Here is a 25042-nt window from a genome sequence, read left to right as displayed (position 1 = left end):
GCTTGTAATTAACTTTGCTTCATATTTTATTGATAGCATTTGCTGTTTTCTGAGATCTGATCATACATTCTGAGTAATGTGCAAACCTATGGATCATGCTGTGCTTAGATAGCCTGGCATTGCGGGATGTATATGAAGCTAAATAGATTGTGAAGAAAGTGTACCACATCCCTTATGATTTCTATACAAATTTAGATTCTGCCTTTTTCATCACCTGTTTGATGCTGTTCTGATCTCAAAGCACACTTTAGATTTAATATGAAACACAAAAGTTTATTTCTTCTGTATCCAACCAAGATTGGTCATAGTCACCTGATAGAGAATAGGAAAAAAATACTTAGTTTCCCTTAGTTACAATAAATATATATGACCTTTGAAATACTATAGATCTTACACTTCAAATCTGGAGTTGTGGAAGCTTTGCAATTATAAACCTGAGCAGAGATGAATGGATATGGATGAGCCTTCTGTTACTCTGGATGCAAATCACCCACAAATTAGGTAAAATATGTAGGCTTTTTGTAATATGGGTAATTTGGCAAAGTTAAAAACAAATTTGCAAAATCCCTAAAAGACCATGGATTATTTAGGAACAGATGGTGTGAAAGGCATTTGAAATCCCTCCTGTAGACTATGTTCTACTTCATATGAAAAGAAGCTCATGGAGCAGAGTCTACCTCCAAATGGCTTTGACCCTGGTCTTCACATCTGCTATCACTTTCCTGATCAACTAATTTTTCAGTTTCATTTTCAGTATGAAATAATGTCAGTGGGATTTTATCCTCAAAACTCAGAAAATGGGATATTCTAAAAATGTAGCTTAATTCTCTTCAAATAAACTGGATTTGATTTTACTATCAGCAAGGAAGTGTGCTTATGATACTTTTAAACTCTAGTTCTGACTGTGACTTTTTTTCACAAGTGAAGGAGTTTAGTATGATTTTAAAAGCATTTCAAAATGATTATAACATGTTCTGCTGTGACATTCTTCCAAATTCTAATCAGTATTTCTACATCATATCTTTATGTGGCTTTTGATGAGATCCATCAAGATTCAATCACAGGCTTCACTGGAAAATCACATTTTTTTTCCCTTTGTCTTTCTTTTTTTGATTCCTGTGGTAAATCCTCTTCATGTTTCTAAAGCTCAATAAAATCTTTTAAGCTTCAGCTATAAAACCTCAGCTTGAGGAGAATCCTCAGAGTCATGTGATGAATTAAGTAAACATTAATGGAGTGTCACAATTCAATTACATAATTAAAGGCTGCATTGAAGACAAACAGGAAAGAAATTAGAAATTCAGAAGCAGAAATACTTCTGAATTCTGTAACTATTGAGTGCTCAAGCTTGCAAAAAAATCTATTCCTTCAACACTATTTTTCTGCCTGTGCACTTATTCAATCTTGACTGATAACAGAAGTAAATGACAGACAAAGCTGTGTCATGGGCAAATCTAAAATTCTGGCGGTGATTTCTAATTAAAACCTAACTGAGAAAACAAGTAGTGAGGAATGGGAAGCCTTTTGTAAGAAACACAGCTTACCTTTTTGTTGTTGTTGTTTTGTTTTTGTGACAAATGAAATATGAAAGTGTGGGCTGAAACACAATTCTATATACTGGCAAGGAGAGGCATTTAAAAATGTGTGACTGGTTTAAGAACTCATGGAATGGTTCAATGATCATGAAGCTTATAGAAAGAATTATGTTTTTGTCCTTTGTCTTCTAGTTCCAATTTTAATAGTATACTTAATTTGCATTTCCAAGCAGTATTCTGCCAAAATGACAGGTAGATTTTGATGTAAACTTCCGGTTGCAGGACGCGTTTGTCACAAAACACTGAAAATGAGATTCTTGCAATGAAATTCCCAGATGGGAAGCCTTTCTGCAGTTTCATACTGGTTCCAAATCATTTTTCTTGAGGTAGTACAAGCATTAGGGAATTTCTCCTCTACTCTTTTCAATAAACAGTTTCTTAGTTTGACAATCTAAACTGTCTACAGTGACTTTTAATAGCTATCTATCAATAGCTTGTCTTTTCAAGCAATTTAAAAATCACATAGGCATATATGTCACTCAGTTTGTATTGAAAATGTCTACAATGAGCTATAAAGCACAGAAATTTTTCTATGACACAAAATATCTAGCACAGTAAGGTTCCAATCTAGCTTGACTAAGCTGTAAACTTTATGCAAGAATGATGCATTGAGTCATGGTAAGATGGTGATCCTTTTGTAATTTTACTTACCTGAAAAAAAGCCACCAACACCAACGATAATGCAAGTTAGTTTCCATGAAGAAAAAAATAAAAATAAAAATGAGTTCCGATTTGCACAATGAAAAGTTTTGTTTGTTTTTATTTGCCTGCTTCTTGATTTTTTGTTGAAAATGTGTTTCAAACCACTCTAGCTCCTGAAGTCTTCGAAAGCCAGCTATGAATATATACACATCTTTTGAGTTTATCTTCATTTTAAGCAGTGAGAACACATCAGGGAGAACAGTTACTAGAGTTGATCTCTCCTATGCATCCCTTAAAATGCAAGTAACCTTTCAAAACACATCTATACACAGCTTTTTCAGCCTTCTGATAACTCCTGCATCCACTTAGAAATACTTTGATATCAGTCAGTTTTATAGCTTTTTCCATCCCTTCTCCAATCCCACAGCTGTTTCTGTTATACACAGAAGAAATGAGGGAAATGTTACAATCCATTCTAGTGCTACTCAATTGATGCATTGGATAATTAGTGCATGAATCATCCTCTGAGGGCAATATAAAATTACTGCAGATGTTCAGATGATATCTTGAGATCCCATCCAAATCTCAAATGGTTTTAAAATTGCCTAGGTAACGTCTTTTTTTTTTTTTTCATAGTTATTAGTCCCCTCCCTGAAAATATTGAGGTCACTAAATTAAAGAAATGTGGTGGATAACATGCTATTTTTGCTACCATCAGCGAAAAGGTTTTCTTCTATGAGGTTTTGTCAAATAAAAAGCTTAGTAGGCCACTAATGGCCATGACCTGTGGCAACCTTGTTGTACTGTTTAACTGAATTATTCCTTTCCCTAAAACTCCAAGTAAGCCACTGAGAATGCTAGGTCAGCATATATAGTAAACAAATCACCAATCACCCAACAACTATGGTACCATCTGCCTTCAGAATGAAAGATCTCTTCCCAAGCTTGAACTTTTGGACCTTGGATTTGACCCTGTCTGAGTTTTTGTTATATTAACAAATGATTTTGATGATAAAACTGTGAATCTACATATGGGACTCGTGAGGGAAACACATCAGTAACGAATTACTTAAATAAGTCAGGTTGTTTGACCCAACCCTGTCAACTCTCTAAATGCATTTCCTTCTCACCCTTCTGTATTGTCACTGCAGTTTAATTTCTCCCTAATCTTCCATGAATTCATTTATACAGATTGCATCAGTGCTTTTGGCAATTAATTCCACATTTTTTATTTTATTTGCATGAAATAGCTCTGCTGGAACTCCTGTTTACTTCCAATTTCAGTTTGTTTCCACTGGTTTTTCAAACAGCAGGTTACAGTTAATTAAAATTAATCTGAAAATAGAAAAAAAATAGTATAGGAAATGTTTGTAATTTGATACATTATTTTTTTCTTTACCAACGTTCTCAAACTGCATATTATTAATACAGTTGAACAAATAATTACCCTAAATCTCATATTAAGGTAATTACAAAAATAAAATGAACATCTGTTATTACAAGTGCATGATGCCAAGCCATAATATGAAGGCTAGGGGTTAACACAGGCAAATTGGACACAGTACATAAACTCAAGATAAATTATTGTATGGTAGTGTAATTACATTCCAACCATTATGTTAATTATAATATATATCAATTCAATAATTAAAGAAAACAAGCTCTTCCTCTGGTTTTCTATTCATATTCTTCTGAGTACTGATTTATTCTGTGTCAGCTGGGATGGCACTGAACCATAAATCTGACAGCAGTGCACAGTGATATCATTTTTAATATGTAAAAGAAAGCTTAGTCTACACGCTAGATTTGAAAGAACTATTTTGTTAATTAATCTAGGTCAAAAGTAAACAAGATAGAGCAAACAGGGCATAAGAAAATCCACTTGCTGATTGTCCAAATAATTATATTAAACATGTATTACCTTAGAGATACTGATCTAAATTGTTTCTTTAAAATGTCTTTATGGCAAAATTAAATTAGAATGGGAATATTCTCTAAGTACAGGCTATATTAGCAGAGAACAGAGAACCTAATCACAAAAGCATGTGGTTGAAGATACTTTATGTATCTTCTTCAGTAAAAATGTGATATTTCCAATATCTCCTGGACACAAGTTTTAAGAAAACTTTAGATACTGACACGCAGGCAACATAATCTGACACAGTGAGTTTGAAGATGTTTACACACTCTTAGGAGAGAAAATAAAACAAAACATTAAAAAAAAGAAAAACCTCTTGGCTGCGAGGTGCATTTCTGAGTTTTTTGTTTGTTTGTTTGTTTCTCCTGTTAAATGATGATAATGATGTTTAGTAACCTATGAAATGTTTTATTGTATATCAAACGTCTACAAAGCAAAAAGTAATTCTGATTGCCACTGGTGGCCAGTGTGGAATTCATTATTAGACATGTTCTCACAAAGCTCTTCTGAGAGCCTTTTCCCATTGATTCCTCTGCTAAGGGACACGGGCAGGTACCAAACCCTGGCTTGAGGTTAAACTGACTGAAGAGAATAGAAGAAACCATTGTGAATAAATGCTGAATATAACAAATAACAAAGCAAAAATGTGATAGAAGTTGCAGACAGAACCATGAAGAATCAAGTATTACAGATGATTAAGGGACAGGAAGTATTTCACAGATAACTAACGGGCAGCACTGGAGACATTTCAGGCAGTGGAGTCTTGTAGCACCAAAATCACTGTTGAGAAAACAAACAATATATACTATGGCATACAGCTGCAAATAAACCCAAACTACAGTTTCTGCTGACAAAAAGAAAAGGACTTGTACCTCAGCAATGCCATTGATTTCAGTCATCTGTGTACCGCATTAATCAGTGGAGGTGCAGGGAGTGGTACGAACAATATTCAGCTTCCCGTAGATAAATGGATATTTGTAACAGGACTGGGATTGCATGGGTCAAGCTTTGGCAAATTGAATAGAGATCAAAATCAAACTAAACTGCTTTGAAATTGCCCATGCCCAAAATCTAAAAAAGTTTACCTCTGATGGCTCCAGGAGTACTCTCTCTGTATTGTTTGAACAGCCTATGCATGTTAAGACAGATGTGTTTCACAAGGTAAGTACTGTTCATAGTGGTAATGAATTCAGTTATTTTGGGCAAGAGGAAATGAATAAAGTGTAGTGTGGATAACTGACATTCCAGTTCCCCTGCTCCCTTGGACATTACTAACAGAACTGTAGCACAGTGAGGACAAATACCTGAGTTCATTTTATGTGCATGGTGTGTTTCAGCTTGATTGTCTTCCAGTACTGCACATAAGAGATTTTTCAGTTTTACTGCAAAACTCTATGTATGTATAGAATGTTATGCTACTTAACCTACCTGCTACATCAAGCAGGTAGTAAAGGAATCTTCTTGAATTTAATCTCATTTTATTTATTTGTAAGCTAGATGATGTAATTATTAATACAGTAAGAACCAGAAGAACATTAAATTTTATACATACTGTGTATCCATTTTGTATATAGGTAACTAAATTGTAGACTGCATTTGTTTTATGATGTCAGCCATAGGAAAAGTCTTTAGCAATGAAGATGCACCCCGGGTGAGAGAGAATCAAATCAAAGAATATTTAAGCAAAACATAGGCCTTGGTGGTATGCACCCACAAATGCTGAGTATCAATCATGATAACTAGAAGCGTTCAGAGATTGCAGGAAAGCAAATGTCATTCCTACTCAGTCTGGAGAAGATTACCTTGCGGTGGGAATCTCATCGATGTCTACAACTACCTGAAGGGAGAGTGCAAGAAGGATAGAGCCTTTTTCAGAGGTGCCAAGTTGCAGGACAAGCGGCAATGAATAAAACTGAAGGTTCCATCTGGACATAAAGAAGTACTTTTTAAACTGTGTGTATAACTGGGCAATGGTACAGATTGCCCAGAGAGGTTGTGAAGTCTGTTTCTTGGAGATCTTCAAAAGCCACCTGGACATGGGCCTCAGCAACCTACTGCAGGTGTGACCTGCTTGAGCAGAGATGAGATGGACCCAGATGTCTTCTTGCCAACTGTCTTTCAAGAGTAGACAAAACATGAGCTGAAGACCATATACATTATTCTGGTAACTTGCAGCCTGCTTCTTGCAGTCCTTCCCCTTATATGACCCAAACTGAAGTCATAACATGGCCCAGTCCCATAACTTTGATCCAGTTTATCTTTTAACTTATATATTTATATCTGTCTCTATCAGTTATCTTGCCAGAAAGGTTAGAAACACTGATTCACTGCTTAACTTAAGAGAGAAGTTGAGAGAATTTCATGTGCAATAGCACTGAAAGTTTCACTAAAGCTATAACATTATTTGCCTATTCCTTTTGTCCTATAACATGCTAGGTTAGTCAAAGACACAGCTGTATTTGATTGACAGGACTTGTTTTGACATGTTCTTTCTCAGTACATTGTTAATATTTATATGAACTGTACTGATAAAAAAATCTAATTCATTAGTGACTCAGGTTCATCTCCTACAGGCAATAAAATACTGAAAATACATTTGCAACATTTGATGCTATTTTAAGAACTTTCACAAATAACTTCTTCAAACCTTTCTAATAAAGATAACATTCTGTGCGCACACTATAAAGCAAATATGAAAAAGGAAATGTCTTTAAGTTACTCTTTTTCTGAATCTGGGTCATTGAATGTCCAAGATTACTGCATTTTCTTTGAATTATTTTTTTTTTCCTCAGAAGCTCAAGTGTTCTGACAGTCACTATATTTTCATTAATCTGAATTAGCTGCACAAAAATTAAGAACTTCATCCATTTGCCTATCAGAAGTGTCTGCATCACTATTTTTCTTCTACTATCCTAGTATACTGCGTGGCCTCTGCTGATAGTCCAGGACTCTGAACTTCCATACACCTCCTATTATATGCCAGTCCTATATTTGACTAAGATATTTTAGTGCATTTTAAATAATACAAGTTGCCTATGTTTAGACTACCAAATGAAGTCCAAAGCATAACTTATATTGCTGAATTATTTTATTCTTACTAAAATATGGATGGGTTTAAATCTATATTTAAAATTACATGGGGAAAAAATAATATTTTCTATTTGAGGAGGTTTCATTTGCAATTTCAGTTTTAACTTGAAGATATTTCCCTAGCAGTGCAAGGTGGTTTCCAGGAAATTAAGCCTCTTTATCAATAACTGCGCATCACAATTCAGGATCACAATTCAACAAAAGCAATTCAATAAAGTGGCATTCAATTTCTTCACTTAAGGATGTATTTTTTGAATTTGCTCAGCTGAATGCAACTGTAGTGCCAGTCTTTGTTTGACAAGATAACACATACTACTTTGTAGTTCTATTACAGCCTTACTATTTTCTTCTTGTCTGCTATTACTGAAGACTTAGGACAAATATCATCATCAATCGTGTTCATGATCTCTTGAAAAGCATTAAACACTTAGTGGTGACACAAAGAATATTGTTATTATTTGGACTTTTAACAAATCTTTTTCCAATTAAGCAATCTAAAATATATGAAAACACCTCTTAAGTCTCTCATATTTCAATGTGTACAAAAATACTGCAAAAAGGTGAATCAAAGCATGTTGTCACTGTGTCACTGTCAATAATGAAGTTATTATACAAATAAAACCAAGTGGAGCAAGAGAACAGCTTGTTCCCCAGAATATGGCACAGAATATGGCGCATATTAGGAGTGAGAGTTCATTCCTAAGATGCTTGATAACAGTTAATAAGGAAGAAAGTCATACTTCAGTTTCTATTGTAGAAAATGAAACAGAAGATTCAATAATATAACAAGGAAAGATCATTCAGCACTTGCTATAATAAATTTCCTTTCTCAATCAACCATTCTTTATTTCTTTTTAACACTCTGAAATGCATCATATTAATGTTTTATATTATTTATTTGATCACTGTTTTCTTCAGAAGAAAAGTATAAGATCAAACAACTAATGATAAGTCCCCCGATACAGACCTACTGAGGAGATTAGGCTGCTTTATTTACACTGTCACTAGCATTAGTTTTCAGTAAGGATCTAGACTTACATTCTTCAACAGAGTATTTCAGATGCCAGCTGAAAAATCTCTCCTAAATTAAAGTATAAGTACCTTTGAAGGTCTGCAGAGGAGTAATCATTCCACTTCTTGTGTGGGTTAGGTTGCAGTTAGCCAAAGAGCCTTTGGTGGTCTCTGAAATTTAAACTAGATCTTTAAAAAACTAAAGTACTTATTTTTTAGGGACCCTGGCTTACCCAGACTCAGTCCCAGACCAGGTTTTTCTTAGATGCAGCAGGAAAACTTGTTTCTGACATTTTGATAATCTTGGAAAATAGTTGTTTTTTCAATTCACTCAAACAACTTTCTTGATCTTTTTCTTCTTTGTCTGAAAAGAGAAGGCCATAAATTAGATAGCAGAAATTTATTACGTTGGTTTTCCACTTTTTGCATCATAACTACACAGATGTACCAATTATTACTAGCAATAACTTCGCTTCCAAATAGACAAATAATCTCTGTAGTTACTAAACAGAGTGAGTCAAAGTACATTCTCTGACAAATCTTTAACCCTCACATTTACTGTTAGGTCCTGGGTATCAAGTTGGGTCTGATGTTGAAGAACTCTAAGCACTGAGACTGGAAAACCATATTCCTCATGGACTGGTGGGAGATGACAAAGGATTCTATTTGCTGTCAGTAAGTTTGTCCTTGCTTCAGATGGGATAGAGTTGATTTTCTTTCTTCTGTCTTTCATAGTCAGACCAGTCACCCTTGGGGTATTCAGTGCCCTGACCTGGAAGATAGAGATGGGGAGCAGAATATACCCCCTGCAATTCAGGGAAATATTTAGTGACCTGCTGCTGCTACTCCACATGGACTGTGAAAAGGCCAGATGAGATACACCTGAGGGTATCGTGGGAGCTGGAGAATGTGATTGCCAAGCTGCCTTCTGTCTTTTTTCAGCAGTCCTGGTCAACTGGGGAAGTCCTACATAACTGGAGACTTGTCAACATGACACCCATCTACAAGAAGGATCAGAAAAAGGATCTGGGGAACTACAGGGCTTCCAGTCTGACTTCCAGATATCAGGGAAGGCCATGGAACAGATCATCTTGAGTGAGATCACACCGCATGTGTGGGAGAACCAGAGGATCAGGCCCAGCCAGTATGCGTTCATGAAATGCATGGTTGGTCCTGCTTGACCAACCTCATCTCCTTCCGTGATAAAGTGACCCTCCTAGAGGATGAGAGAAATGCTGTTGATGTAGTCTACTTTTAATAAAGCCTTTAGCACTGTCTCCTACAGCATTCTTCTGGAGAAGCTGGCAGTCCATGTCTTAGACAAGTGCAAAATTTTAAAACTATTCAGAGCAGTGGCTTGTATAAAAGTGCTCAACATTTCTCCCTGCAGCAGCCTCTTTCCACACAAAACACAGGAAATCAGAAGGCAATTAGTCCAGCAGATGAAGGTTAACATTTGTACATAATGAGCCCCATCATTTTCTTACTGATATTTGATTGGAGTTTGAATGATGTATACCATCCTGCACTAGATACAACAGAAAACATTGTCAAGGATTCAAGGTTGGTGGGGGGGGAAATAATGTTTTCTAAAAGGAGTAGTGTCAGATAGAAATGTATTGGCTTATTATTTTCTGCAAATATAATTCTGAGATTCTGATCTTTTGAAGTTATACCTATTCTTGGAAGACTCGTACTATTAGGTCTTCATGATGCAATCAAAAGTGACCGTATGAAAACACAATGTGCATGTTCTTTATGGGAGATTGCACTGCCTTTGCATGTCATGTTTTGTTTTGTGTTGTTGTTTCGGTTAGTTTCATTGACTTTGTTTTCTTGTGGATATTTTATCTAGTGCTAAATTAAAATAACTAGGAAACATTCATTTTGACTTAGGATCTCTATCACACATATACGTCCACTGTATTTTGGTTGGTTGGTTTTGTGTTGTTGTTTTTTTTTTGTTTGTTTGTTTGGCTGGTTGGTTGGTTTGGTTGTGTTTTGTTTTTTTTTTGGGGGGGTGGGGGGGGGGAAGAGGATGTGAGGGAAGAGATTGGGCTTTTTTTCTTAATGTGCTGTATTCAAGCATTACCACTAATGCTTTTACAAATGATTTATGTTATGAGAGATGTCATTAGAAAATAGAACAACATTTGATGTTAGCTGTGTCATTAAGTTCTATAGTGGAACATTAATTATTGATTTTTGCCTGAAAAGCACCAGAATGTTGTATTAGAGCTGCAATGAACTGTTCACCTTACATGCATTCAACAGACCTGTGACATTCAAAGGTGACAAAGTTTAGCCTTGCTACTACATTCAGTGCACTCTGAAGGCTGCAACAGAATTGTAAACACAAAGTTGCCCAATAGTAGGATATTTTACTCTAACATTTTTGTTGGACAGTATATTACTGAACTCATTCTCAGTTATTTAGTCCCTATTATTCCATTTTCTGCATTCCCTCCCTTTCTGCAAACCATGCTTTAAGTCATAAGGGTCTTATATACAGTATATTAGTCTTTTTAATTGAGTAGTTCTTCTGGTATCTTGCGAACATGAAAGAGCCTTGCAGGTAAACTCATGGATTTGCAGGCAAGTATCTCTCTCCCTGGTAGGTGTCTATCACAAGCATATAGTGGTTTTCTTCTGTGATAGAAGATAGAAGACTACTCAAAATTTATCACTGGGAGAAAGTAAGGCCTCCTCCTGCTGCAGAGCCAAAAGCTCCTTGGTTTTGCAGGAATTTTGATGTTGCCTTCGTTAACCTGAGCTACTGAAGAGTTATAGCCCTGCTGATAAACTCTCCAGTGTGTTGTCATATCACGTGATGCTACATAGCAGTTATCTGTCCTTAGATACTATTATTCATAATGCCTTATTTTTAGAATAATGACTGACATGGTAGAACTGGAAAAATACTTTAGGTGGATATCCTTAATCACCTGTGCCCAGAGCTAGTTTTGTTAAACTCCTCTTCCTCCACCCCGTTCTCTTCTAACAAAATGCTGACCAACTTGTCTCTCACAAAAAAGTGCAGAATATTCAGTTCTGTCTTACTAAGTTTGTCCTGACTTTGAGAGAGCACCTTTCCACTTATGGCCATTCTTATACCTAACAGACTACTGACTGTACTCTTCACATTCACAAAACAGTGTAGAAAGGTCATTTTTCATACAGCACTTTTCTTACTGTAATTGCTTTTTGTCTGTCTTTTTTCCTCTTGTTGATGGCCATTAAATGTGGACTGATTGACTGTTACAGAGATACTGGTCAAAACTTGCTCTAGAGATGACAGATTGATCATTCTGTGGGGGTCTGAGCATGTGAGGAATCAGTCTAAGGGGCTAACGGATCAGTTCTCTTTATGCTATCATTCCCAAATTACAATTGATCTGATTGAGAAACTACTGCTATTGCAAATGCTATCAGGTCTTCAGACAAACCATAACAACAGACAGTACTATCTAGTGAATATAGTTCTGATAATGTTCCAGGATGAAAACATCTGTATTAGACTGAGAAATCATAAGGGAAGTTAAACTACACATGCGTTAAGTTATAAGAAAGTAATCCTAGTTGCTAAAAAAAAAATTTCTACCTCTGTTACCTGCACAAACAATTGTACATGTTAAAGGTTCAAGTTGCGTTTCTTCTTTCAGAATCATCTGACTGCTGGGTAAGGATTAGGTACATTTTGCTCCATAGGCTCTCCAAGAGAGCAAGAATTAAAAACAGGAAGTGATTTGAAGATCCTTGGATCCTAAGATATATGAATAATTATATGAGGTTTCAGCAATATGAGATTTTGAATAATCTGAACCAACTGCATCACAACAGAAGAATAGAAAAGATGAATTCCTTAGGTGAAACTGTGTTCTGCCACTGTAGCTATGTTGGTAAAATATAGATATAAAATCAGTCTGCCTGACAGATAATGCACTGACAAAATCTCTAGACTGGCTACAGCTAGGATAGCAAACAAGAGCATAGCATAGGACATGAAAAAAAAAAAAAAAAAAAAAAAGCATGGTCTTATGAGCAAAGGTTTCATTTTGCCACATATAAATGATCTCAGAGGGGGTGCTCTGTTAACATGGGTAAACATGGTATATGGGAGTAAAGTCTGAGATATAGATACAGATGGGTTAAACAATTTGCTCATAACTACAGAGAGAGCATGAAAGGGGAAGGGACAGGTAAAAATCTAGAATTCATCAGTCTGGAAGCAAAACATAGAAAATTTAAAGGGACTTTCTTGCTACTGTACAGCATGCCTCATATTTAATTTCATGATCTCAGATATCATCCACAGCTCACATATTTGTACCATGAAGTACAGCAAGATAAGCTTGTTATTACTTTCTTTCTACTTTCTGCTATTTTAACTCTGTAAAATATCAAAACTACCTGAATACAGAGAATTTCACAGATGTTATTTCAAAATTAGAGGTAACCAATAGCTACTGCACAGAAAGCAGAATTCATTTGCAAGAATTTAAATCTCCCGTCTGTAAATGGACAATTAAATCCAGCTCAACCTGCAAGAAGCCAACAGCCTTCTGATGACTGTTCACTGCACTGTGTAAATTTACTTTAATTCAGTATTGGACAGTACCCAAATAAAAATATGCATCTTCCACTTCTCAGTGAGTGACACATGTACTGATGGTATAGCCACCGAATCTCATGGTCCCATAGACAGCTCCTCCAGCATTTGGCCTTTTGCCTAGAGGGACTGATAGGCATCAAAGTTGGAACAATTCAGCTATGTCCCCATTACTCTCTGCAATTTTGGCCACACTAAGCCTTACTGCCTTCGTTGGAGGTCTGTGTAAATTTGAGGCTTAGCCATGTGAGGCATGTTAAAGTGGAGAGGCATTGTTTTGTAATTCAGATCTAGTCTATCATACCCAATTCACAACTGTACTCCAAAGGAAACAACTATTCAAGTAAGGATGGTGCATCTAAAAAAATAAATTGTAGAGAGGTGTATCTAATTACTGAGCAGTCTGCCGTAAGTTAGACAAATTTCTACTCCTGTGCTTGTTGCCCCTGGCTGAGCTCAGAAATTGGGATTTGTATCACCAAAGCACTGTCATACGAAAAAAAAAAATTAAGAAAATTCTGTGTTTCTACAAGCCTAGAAAAATCCCTGATCTTTCCTTAACTTTACCATTATTCAGTTGTTAGAATAAATCACAGCTAACATTTCAGATTTTCCATGTATGTGTCAAAAAACAAGGGCTAAATAAACCTCAGCATAAACTTGAATATACAAATTATATGCACTTAGTAGCCTAATATTTAATAAGGATGCCTGGCTCCTTTCATTTGCTTAATAATACTGGTAGAATATTGGAAAATAAATATAAATTTTAAAAAATCTTCACTACTTCATATCTATTTGTGGAACCAGAACAAGTGTTAAATATGATGAATTTTAGAAGGACATTTGTCAATGCGGCATGCACGTAGAAATAATGCTGCCAACTTCTCTTTCATCTTAGCAAGTGCCATGTATTTTCTCAAAAAATACAAAGAGTGTCATAGGACCATTCCCCATAGAAGAAAAACTAAAAATAATTCATAATTTAAAAGTCTCTAAAAAAGTATGATCCATACTCCCTCTAAAATGAAAAAGCTTACAATTATAGTAATATTTGAACCTTTTCTGTTTTTTAAGTAATATGTCCTAAACTTCTAATCTAGTTTATAAACAATTTTATTCCCACTGTATTTAATCTGCTTTCAGGCAAGAGGTATTCATTATAATCAAAACATATTTATTTTATTAGAATTTTTTTGTTTACTAGAATTTAAAATGTAAACAGCCTTAAACACACTACTGCTGCTTTTGTTCTCTAGTAAATAGTAACTTATAGACATCTTTAGATTTTTGAATGCTAGAGTCATAGTGGCCTCTATTGTTGTCATATTAGAATAGCATGTATGTAGGTTGCTCCAAAAGTAATGTCCACAGATTAGTTCCATGTAAATTACAACAGATATAAAGAGCACAATAAGACTATTTGATAGAGCAAATTCTCAGCTAGAAAACACCATTTTTCAACATAGTCATCACCATTAGCTTTGCATTTAGCATAGCTTCACCAAGACCAGATTGTGCCTCATCAATCTGGTGGCCTTTTATGATGGAATGACAGTATTGTTGGACTAAGAAATGGTCATCTATCTGCATTTATGCAAGGTTTTTGACATGGTCTCCCATCATATCCTTATCTTTAAATTGGAGAGAGATGAATTTACAGGGTTGACTGTTCAGTGGATAAAGAATTGGCTGGATGATAGTAACCAGAGGGTTGTTGTCAATGGCTCTAAATCCAGGTGGAAGCCAGTCCTAAGCAGTGATCCCAGGGGTCCATCTCGGGACCTGTGCACATCTTTATCAACAACTTAATACTGTGGGATTGAGTGTATCCTCAGCAAGTTTGCTAATGACATTATGCTGAGTCGTGCGGTCAACCATCCAGAGGAATTTGGAATGCTTGAAAAGTGGGCCCATGAGAACTTAATGAGGTCCAATAATGCCAAGTGCAAGCTGTTACACTTGGGTTGGGGCAATCTCAGATATGAGTACAAGCTGGGTGAAGAACTCATTGAGGGAAGCCATGTGGAGAAGGACTTGGGAGTCCAAGTGGACAAAAAGCTGGAAATGAGACAGAAATGTGTACTTGCAGCCCAAAAGGCCAGTGGTACCCTGGGCTGCATCAAAAGAGGGGTGGCCAGCGGGGAAAGGGAGGTGGTTGTATTCCTCTATTTTGCCCTTATGGGGCTTTATCTGAAGTATTTTGTCCAGGCCTGATGCCCTCAGTACAAGAAGGATGTGGAGCTGATGGAGCAGGTTCAGAGGAGGCCATGAAGATGATTACAGGACTGAAACATCTCTCCTATGATGAAATGTTGGGACTTTTTAGCCTGGAGAAGGCTCTGGGGAGACCTCATGGTAATCTTCCAATACTTGAAAGGAGTTTACAGGTAGGAGGGGGATTGATTTTTTATGCATGAAGATAGTGATAGGACATGGGGGAATGGATTTAAACTGCAAGAGGGGAAGCTTAGGTTTGATATTAGGAAGAAATTCTCCACCCAAAGAGTTGTGAGGCACTGGCACAGGTTGCCCAGAGAAGTGGATGTCTCATCCCTGGAGATGCTCAAGGCCAGGATTGATAGGTTCCTAGGTAGTCTGATCTAGTAGTTGGCAACCCTGCCCACAGCAGGAGGATTGGAACCAGATGATCTTTGAGGTCCCTTCCAATCCAAGCCATTCTATGTTTCTGTGATTTTTGCCAGCAATGAACAAGAGCCTGGATGCATCACTTGTAAAAATCTGCACTAGTGAAGGTGACACACTATTGCTGACACCACTGATGAAATGCACCACTGCTGAAATGCCTTACTATACTAACATCCACTGTTCACTCTGCATAAACATTCAGCAAGCCTTAATCAATACCAGTGGATGCAATTTTTTTTTTCACATGGAGTTCAATGACACCCCTTTTCTTCAAACACAATTCCATGTGTCATGGTTTTATGATTTTTGGTTATCGGTTATGATTTCGTTATCCACATCATAACATCATATAGTGCACTGGGAGTTAAAGTGTTAATGCTCCAGTTCTGGGTACCCGTCCCAGAAGAGAAGAAGAACTACATACCCCAGAGGTCTTTGCTTTCAAAGAGGAGATATAATCCCTGGCAAGGCCACCTGACGTCTCTTTTCCCTTTTTGCTCTCTTCCCTTCTGCTCATCCCGACCGCACACCAGGCCTCAGCATTAGCGTAAGGCCTTCTGTTTTTTCAGACACTCTCTCTCATTTTGTTTGATTTATTAGCTCCAATTCTAGTTATATTGTATTATATTGTTTTATAGCGTGTTATCTTGCATTCCGATATCTTATTTAGCAAATTAGTTTGTTTCTCCCCATATTATTGCTGCTGTTTTTTCTTGGGCCCATCTCTCTACACTTTTTCCCTTACCCCTTTCCAGGGCACAGATCTATGGATCCCTCCGCTCCACTAGTCATAGAACTGGGCCAAACCAGCCCATAAACGGCTGACACCATGTCAAAAACCATTTTGTCAAACTGCCCCTTTGCTGCCATTTGTCACATGGCAACAAAATGTAACCGAATATTGATGGGAAAGTTCAACATCTACTGCCATTTCACCAACATTCTCCTCTGATGTTGTGAGACCACAGAATAAAATAAGAGACATTACTTATGGAGCAGCACTCGTACCTCCACTGTAGTAAATATACTACCTTTAGATGTTTTTCATTCTTTGAACATACATGACAATTGTTCTTGCAAATTAAACCACCGCCAACTACCTCCTATTGACAGACAAATCTTGTAAGAAATACTGTGATCCATCAAACAGTAAGTGAAACCAATCACTGTTTCGAAAATTAGAGTAGTATGGAAGGCCCACACACTTTTCTCAGCATGCTGAAAATATCAGGAAAGTCACAAAAACTATATTTCTCTCTTATAATGAAATCATCAATTGTGTGAAGATAAAAGATGGAACTGCATACAACTTTGGTAATCAACAAATACAGATTAGACCTGTTTTCACTCTACGCTTTTCCAATGCAATGAAGGCATTAATGGAGGAAAAAAAGAAAAATCCTTTTTTCCAAGTACAGTTGAACTCAGTTTAAATTACACAGCATGAGACTATTTTTGAGACTATTTCTCTTTGTCTTCGTGACTATTCAAAAGTCCTTGATAGTTTATTTAGATGATATTGCTAATTTTTAGATGAACTCAGGATGAATGTCACCATAACCTATTAAATCTGAGAACAGTTTACAGAAAACAACATAGTAATTACTTCATAATAGTTGTAGATGCTATTTATATCAACTTTTCATGTATCAGAATGAGCTTTTAATCACAAAAAACTTGAGTATTAGAATTATCTATTTTAACCTTTTTTTCCCCAACACTATCAGGAGAGAATTCAGTGAGGCACTACATTTCAATTTTATGAATTACTGAAGTCTGCTATTAGATATTCTGTTGAAACTCCCTTGTTCCCTGTCCACTAAGGAAACATGACTGATTTTCCTAATTCTCACTATTATAAAGTAATTTATATTCCTTGTGCTTAACAACATATGACAAAATTATTTCCTTTAACAATTTTTGAGCCAAAAACAATCCCCTTTACTATACTGTTGAACATGTGAAAAAGAAAGGAGCCTTTTACACAGAAGAATGAGACATGTCCAGATACATTTTTAAGATTTCATATTGTACAGTGATAAATATCATTAATATTCTGAGGAAAAATAAGTCTGAAATAATAAATAAAGATCTTAGCAATCACATCTAAAGTAAATAATGCATATATTTGTTTTTTTTATGTAATTTTTTTTAATTAAGTATTTGTTGATAATGCAAGTTTTAAAAGAGAATGCACTAGGCTTTGCTGTCAATATGCAAGAACCTGATGAATGAAACTTGGATAACATAAACATACAACTTAGAAAGGAGTCAGGCCTAGTACAAAGAAATCAAAGTTGTTCAGACACTTTTGTACTCATATTTCAGTGTCTTTGCAGCAAATAGATACAGTATAAGAGCTGCTCTGAAAGCAATGCCTCCTATTTTTTTCGGCATGGATATTGGTGGTATGGCAGTAGAGGTTGAACCTCCCCACCAATATTACATTATGTTTTGTTGCAATAGTTTTGTTGCAGTCTGACACAACGGCATGGAAGTGTGTATGAAGCAGCAGTGTGCAACTGAATTCCCCTCTGTAAAAAAGTTTTACCCACTGACATTCATCGACATTTGCTGAACATATATGGAGATAAAATAGTGGGTGAGAGCACAATGAGGCGGCACCATCATAGCAGCTGTGAGACATTGGGTCACCCCCACTGGTGCAGATTTTTGTAAGTGTGGCATGCAGGCTCTTGTTCATCACTGGTGAAAATGGATAGTTAATGGTAGTGAATATGCTCAAAAAGAGTAATCTGTACCTGAGAATTTGCTCTATTAAATGTTTTTGTTGTGCCCTTTGTATCTGTTTCCACAGAAATACATAGAAGGCACTACACTCATAGCTATCTACATGCATTCTAATGGGCAACTTGATTCATGATATGAGCAGATCACTCTGTCAATCTCATAATTTATGTGGTTGCAAAGTCACCCATTTTATGTTATGTTAAATTCAGATAGTGAACTTTTCAAGCTGCTATTTCATTGATGTCTTTTCATCAGCAAGAAAAAGATATAATCATCGAGGAGGCAGAAAGGAAACAAAATAGACATTCATATATGAGATACTTCACTTTGACAGATGCTTGCTCCCTTTCAGATATCAGTAAAGAAAAAAATTAAAGTAGCTTCTAATAGTACAACTAACTGGGAGTGCCAATTAGGAGAAATAGTACTCTGTATGTGTCAAGGTATCTGTTTGCCTTCTGTCAGTACCTTATTGCTTACCCTGAAGAATAATTGCATTAGGTAGTTAGCTAACTCAGTACAAATTGTTCAGTTGTTAAACAATTAGCATTACTGAAATAAGCACCAGGATTGTCTCCTAAAAGGTTTCTTTTTCACTGTCCACACAAGAAGAGCTTTAATACACACAACAGAAATATTACTTCATAACAAACTGAAAATGGGCAGTAAGTGATGAGGAAAATACAAAACTGCAGGTTAGATAGCACATTACAAGAAAGGTTAATTTACAAGACCCTTCTTCCATAAAATGTCTGCAGGGCACGCTGAGCAAATGACAGTTTATTCTAGAGATACAGTATTTTTTCCTCTAAGATGTGCTACGGTAAAAATGGGGTGGTGACCCGATTTCAGACTGCCCAGACATTTCGTTATTATTATTATTATTAGTTAATAATTATTATTTTTTTTATTGAAATAGAAGCATTGAAGACAGGATTTCATAGAGTGGCTTTTTTCTCGTCAGATTCAGAAACTTGGTGGAGAAATGTGCATTTAGAAGAGTTAATAAAACTCTTTTTGCTTTTTAATCAATTTTCGGATCTCCGTTATGTCTGTGTTATTCCACGCATAGGATCTGGACAGCTCTCATTTCTCACAGGCCATTTGAGCAAGAAGGAGGTGCTTAAAAGCATCTATGTGCTATTGATGTCCAGAGGCTACTAGAGATTGCCCATCTTTCTCAGAAATTCGTGGCATCCTTGAGATTTCATTTACCATTCCAATAGCAGAATTAAGACAGACAGTAAAAGAAAGAAGTACAGCTGGCAGCAGATGTTATGAAATCTGCTTCTAGAGTACAATTGCTTATATAGACATTTTTGGACAAAGCTAAAAAAGGAAAACATATTTTTCACCCTGGCACACCAGCTGGTGTCACTGTTACAGAACTATATTACTTAGAAAAACACATACTAGAATTTTCATCAATGTTGACAACATGAAAAATGACAGAACAACAAATTAATATAAAAGTCTCTCATTTTACCATCACTCATGAAGCAAATAGGCTTATGTAAATAAAACAATGTAACTATAATTTTTCCTTTTAAAGTGGTTAATCCTTGAATGTTCTTATGGCTATTTTATTTGATAGTGTTGGTTAGGGATAAGTGATGAAGTCACTGATTAAATCAATGTGAGAATAGTGATTGAGAAAATAAATAAACGGTAAAGATACATCAGAGGTCGCTAAACTTCCAAGCCACTGTCCCACAGTATTCAACTTCTTTTCTGTTTTACATCACATCAGATGAGCAGGAGCCCATAGTGATATTTGGGAGGATTTGCAAGTGTGGAGTGCCTATGGGATGGGTGCATACATTGACCATCTGGTGGGAAGGAGATTCATGGGGTCTAGGCAGAGGTTTCAGATGGAGAGAGAGGCCATGCTGGTACTCATGAAAGAACACATGCTTGTGAACCTGGTATGTGCTGTGTGCATGCCTGTATCTGTAAGCGGGACCACGGGACCAGTGAGCCCTCCATGAGTTCTTTGCAAGGCAGCACTTTGTGGCAATTGGTGCAGCCACCCTCATCCATGTTTGTGCCTGCTTTCTCTTGGATACGTGCTGAACTTTCCCATTGGCTGAACATGCAAATGATAGAGCAGCAGCCATGTCTATTGTCCCTTTATTATGGGGATAGAGATCTTGGGTCTCTGAGCCCCTGAAGAGTAGAGAGCCCCTGGCCCAGAGCTGCTGGACACAACAGTCATTTATAAGATACCTTAGTGCACACAGCCTCAAAAGCCTCTTTTGTGATCTGAAAGAACTGGAAGTATCTAACTTGAAGATGTTGGCTCTCATGTCATAAAATGGTATGTAAGCTGCATAGACTGCTACTGAGCTGCAAAATCTTTTGGAAACAAACAGCAGAGGAAGTGAGGTAAATTTAGTAGATTGCTTTCTCAATAACACACATTAGAAAACAACAGTTCTTTACAATTTAAAAGTTTCAGACTGTTTTTCAGCTTGGACCCTATTATTGGAATAGAGGTTGAAGCCAGAGCTTGACAACTCATCGAGGACACAACCTATTCCACTGCCTGAAATGGCTGCCATTATCCAGCTCTCAAGGAGAAGCACATTTAAGCCTAACTCATGTGTAATTTGTACATATGTTTTCATGCAAATATTGCCCTGAACAATTTTTCCTCTGACATTCTGTTATAGCATTCCAAGGTAGTTAAAGATAACAAGTATATCCCACCTCAGCCTGCATTGTGCTGATCAAAATAAATGAAGTTATACTATTCTTATCTGGTAGGTTGCCTACTCCAGTGGGAAACTTGGAAGCTGTTTTGAACTCAGAGGTAACATCTATCTTGAACATAACTGAGTAGAAAAAAATCACATCTCATAGTAGCTTTTCCCAACCTTACTGTAAATATCTCTCTTGACACAATTTAGGTTTTCCTTGGCCCTTTTTATGGTGAAATCACAGCAGCAACTCTCAGTTACTAATCTCTGAATTTGGTCCAGTCTTTATACTTTTATTTTCCCTTGAGGAGCTTACAGCACAAACGCTGCTATTAATGCTGAAGTGCATTACCACACACTCTGTAGTATGACATTTCATTTCAAATCCCTCAAACAAGTTTTAAAGGTTAAATTTAAAATAGTGTGCAGCACAGGGTCTGAGTCCTTTGTGGGTTAGAAGGACACTGGATGGGATTTTCCACCCCCTGAGGCAACCCTCCAGTTATCCTCTAATCATTACAGAGAGAAACCATCCTCAACAGCCCACTGTTTCCAAGGCCCCAGACCTCACCGTCAGGGCTTCATCCACGAGTAGGTTAAGGCACATATATGCCTATCTGGATCAGGTAGTTAAGTTCTAGCAAGGAAAATTATACCAGCAATATCCAGCCTTGGCACTCCTTTTTCACAGGCACACCTCGCTGTAGAAAGCTAGGATGAAAGCTCTCTCTAGAGGTCAGACAGCATAAGCTAAGCCTTTCAGAGTATCATTTGCAGGTAATCTTTATTGAATCTAAAGTTCCCAAGACCGATTAAAGCAAGAACTATAATGCCGTAAGCAGACATTAAGCCTCAGAGGGGGAAGATGGGTGAAAAAAACATAGAAGTATAAAAGCACTGCATAATCCTGACAATGAGGCTTACAGAATGCCTTACAAATCAATTTTTACTTTATTTTGCTATTTGTAACTAATGAAGACACTGCTGTCGTGGTCAGCCTTGGACTAAGATTAGAAGGGTGCCATGTTATACTGCAAGTGAAATGAAGGGAAAAGATTTCCTTCAGAAATAACTGCACTGAAGTTAAAAAAACAAACAACCACAACAACAAAACTTAGACTAGCTGAAATTGCTACCACCATGCAAGACTGTCTCTAGGGCATCCCATTTTTCCTAAGACTACTGACACCATAGCAAAAATGCTAGCATAATAAACTGGAGGAAAAATCTCCCTAAACAGGATGGTTATTTTTAGGCTGCTTATCAGAAACTCTTTTCCTAAAGCTAGATATTTATGTGACATAGATGTAAAAGTTTGAAATATAATTTTAGTCTTTATTAGCTTACAGTAAATGTTCTCCCAAGAGATATTTTAATGCTCTAGCATAATTTATTACAGAAAGATAAACTAAAATAAAATCAAGTTTAATCTATTTACTACACTTGTTTTGGCTGTGATAATTTCATTATTTATAATTGCAGTTTAAATGACCATAATGATATAACTTTCAATATTTGATACATTATTTAGATTAACCATATTGCAATGGAATTTTAAACATTAACAGCAGCTGATTAATCTATTTAACAGTCCCAACTGATGAATATATTACAGCATATGACAATTCACAAGAGTTATTGCCATAAGATTTATGGGCTCCTCATGAAAAATAAAACAGATGTACAATTTACATTTTTTACTCATTTTGATTCAGTGTTCTTCTGAATATAAATAATAATAAAAAAAACTGACAACATTTTATGTTTTTAAAATATGAACAAGAAAAGCAACAAATTATAATTTAAGAATCACAAATAAGGACTAGAGATAAAGCAACCGATTTGGGAGGAAAAATAAAATTGTAACAAAAATCCCCACCACAGTTCAACTCACATAAAGTTCACAAAGTTTGCTTTTATTCAGATAAGAATGATGGCATTTTCTATCTGTAAGTCACTCTGTCCAAAATAAACTTCTATGTATATATCCTCTGACTCCAATGGAGTGTTCACAGGGACTGTACCAATCCTGTGATCTCTGGATCACTGGAGTTTTTCCAGGTCCAACTTTGGAGGCTGGAACTCTGAACTGCAGTGATACTGAAGTGATACATGCCAAAGTGCTCTGGGAGTGCTTTCGAAACTATGAAAGTACTCATACCCACCTCAAAGACACCACAGTTTAACAACCTCTTATACTCTTATACCTCTTATACAAATATTTTAAGTGGTAATTCTTAAAAAGGAATACGTAAGACAATGACTTAAGGTCCTCTCTTTCATTCCTGATACAGCAGGAGAAGCTTTTGATGAAAAGTGAGAGTACACAGTTCTGGGCAATGACAGTTACACCAACAGGCTAAGACTGCTTCCAGTTGTAGGCAGAGCCCTTGTTCTTGCAAGGCACATGGTGTTTTGAAACAGTAGAGTCCACCTGACTACAAAAAAAAATTCTTGAAGATCTTCCAAAGCACAATCAGAATTTGTATATCTTATGATCCCTGGGAACAAAATTTGCCATGAACTCCTTTAAAAATCAATCCCTTTACCCCAGCTGCCCAAAAACAGGACAGTGGGAAATCAGAGAACAAAAGGCAGATAGAGAAGAAAACTGACAAGTGATTGAGACAATACATTATTTCTTCCTTAATCTTAACACAAACCATTTCTATCTGTATTCTTGTATTATTCCTTATTTTTAAATTTATGCTAATTTTTGTAACAATTTTGTACTAAAACTATTCACTTGTTAAAATAAGATATGGGGGGATTATTTATCTGTTTATTTACTTACTTATTTTCTGCATAATGCATTTTTACTAGCATACTGTCCTGAGCAGGCATTCTTGATTCAGCCTATTCCCAATTCATGCCACAGCTATTCATGTTACGTGGGTAGACCTTCAACCCTTATACTGCAGGTCCATAGAAGCTAAAATTGTCAAGAACAATTTTATTTAGCTGATGGCTCTCCCATCACATCTGTGCAGATGAGTGCTTACAGTTTGGAAAGGCCTCCCTACTACTCTTCTAGAAGCATTTCATTACTCCCCTGTACTTGGGGAGTAATGGGATTTCCTAAGAAAAATCCTAGTGTTCCGTGAAGTGCCTTGGATGATACAGCTTTCTACATGTTGCTGTGGAGGAGGAGGTCATGTAAATACAGATTTATCAACACAAACCATTTGCAGTAAAAATAGACCTCTGGAAAGTTCCTATAGATAACACATTTTTTCCAGGATATATTCATCAATGGAAATTTGCTGAGTTCTGATATAAGGAAGAGTGTGTTTGTACATATTTACAGTTGTATGTCTTAAGCATTGCCATACCCATGTTTATTCAAAACCAGCCATTAAAAATCATTGGGTGTCACCAATATATCTTGCTAGTCTGTGGTTCTTTCCGAGGATTAATTAAAAAAAAAAAAGGGGGGAGGAGAAATTGCATAGCAGAGGAAAAGCATTTATTTATTAACCTCTGTTATTCTAATCAGACAGTATTTGACGCAGGTGTAGTGAAGCTTTGTATTGAACTCGATGTTTTGTAGTAACTCCAAAATACTTATTTTTAGCTTGAACAGAGCATTCCTGAATAGCATATATATATATATTAAATCTCATATGATGCTGCACAAGCATTGTTAATTATGCTTCCTCTTTATCTTTCAGCAGAATATTACATATTTTATGCAACAGTATTCCTCCTCTGCACAGCTCCACATAAATTGACCGTGCCAACATGACATTCATTTCAGCAAAACTTCATATAATAAAAATGCACAGAAATATTGCAAAAATATTCCAAAAGCCAAAATGTCCAAAGAATTAAAATATAAACAGTAACACTTCGATCACTTGGTCCCAAAGCTCTAAAGCAGACAATGTGGCTTTTGGAATAAACCAAAATCTATTACCACTATTCATAACCCAAATTCAGTGTTCAATACCACAGATAATAATACTTGGATCACCACTATCAAATGAAAGGTACATTTCACAGCAGATGTATGCTATCAGTAACTATCAATAACTATATCAGTAGTTATATCAGTAACTATCAATATTAGAACTTCAGT

The sequence above is a fragment of the Meleagris gallopavo genome, chromosome 2 (genome assembly GCF_905368555.1).
Source record: "Meleagris gallopavo chromosome 2, MGAL_WU_HG_1.1, whole genome shotgun sequence".
Classification (NCBI taxonomy): Eukaryota; Metazoa; Chordata; class Aves; order Galliformes; family Phasianidae; genus Meleagris; species Meleagris gallopavo.
Note: the sequence above shows the minus strand (reverse complement) of the source record.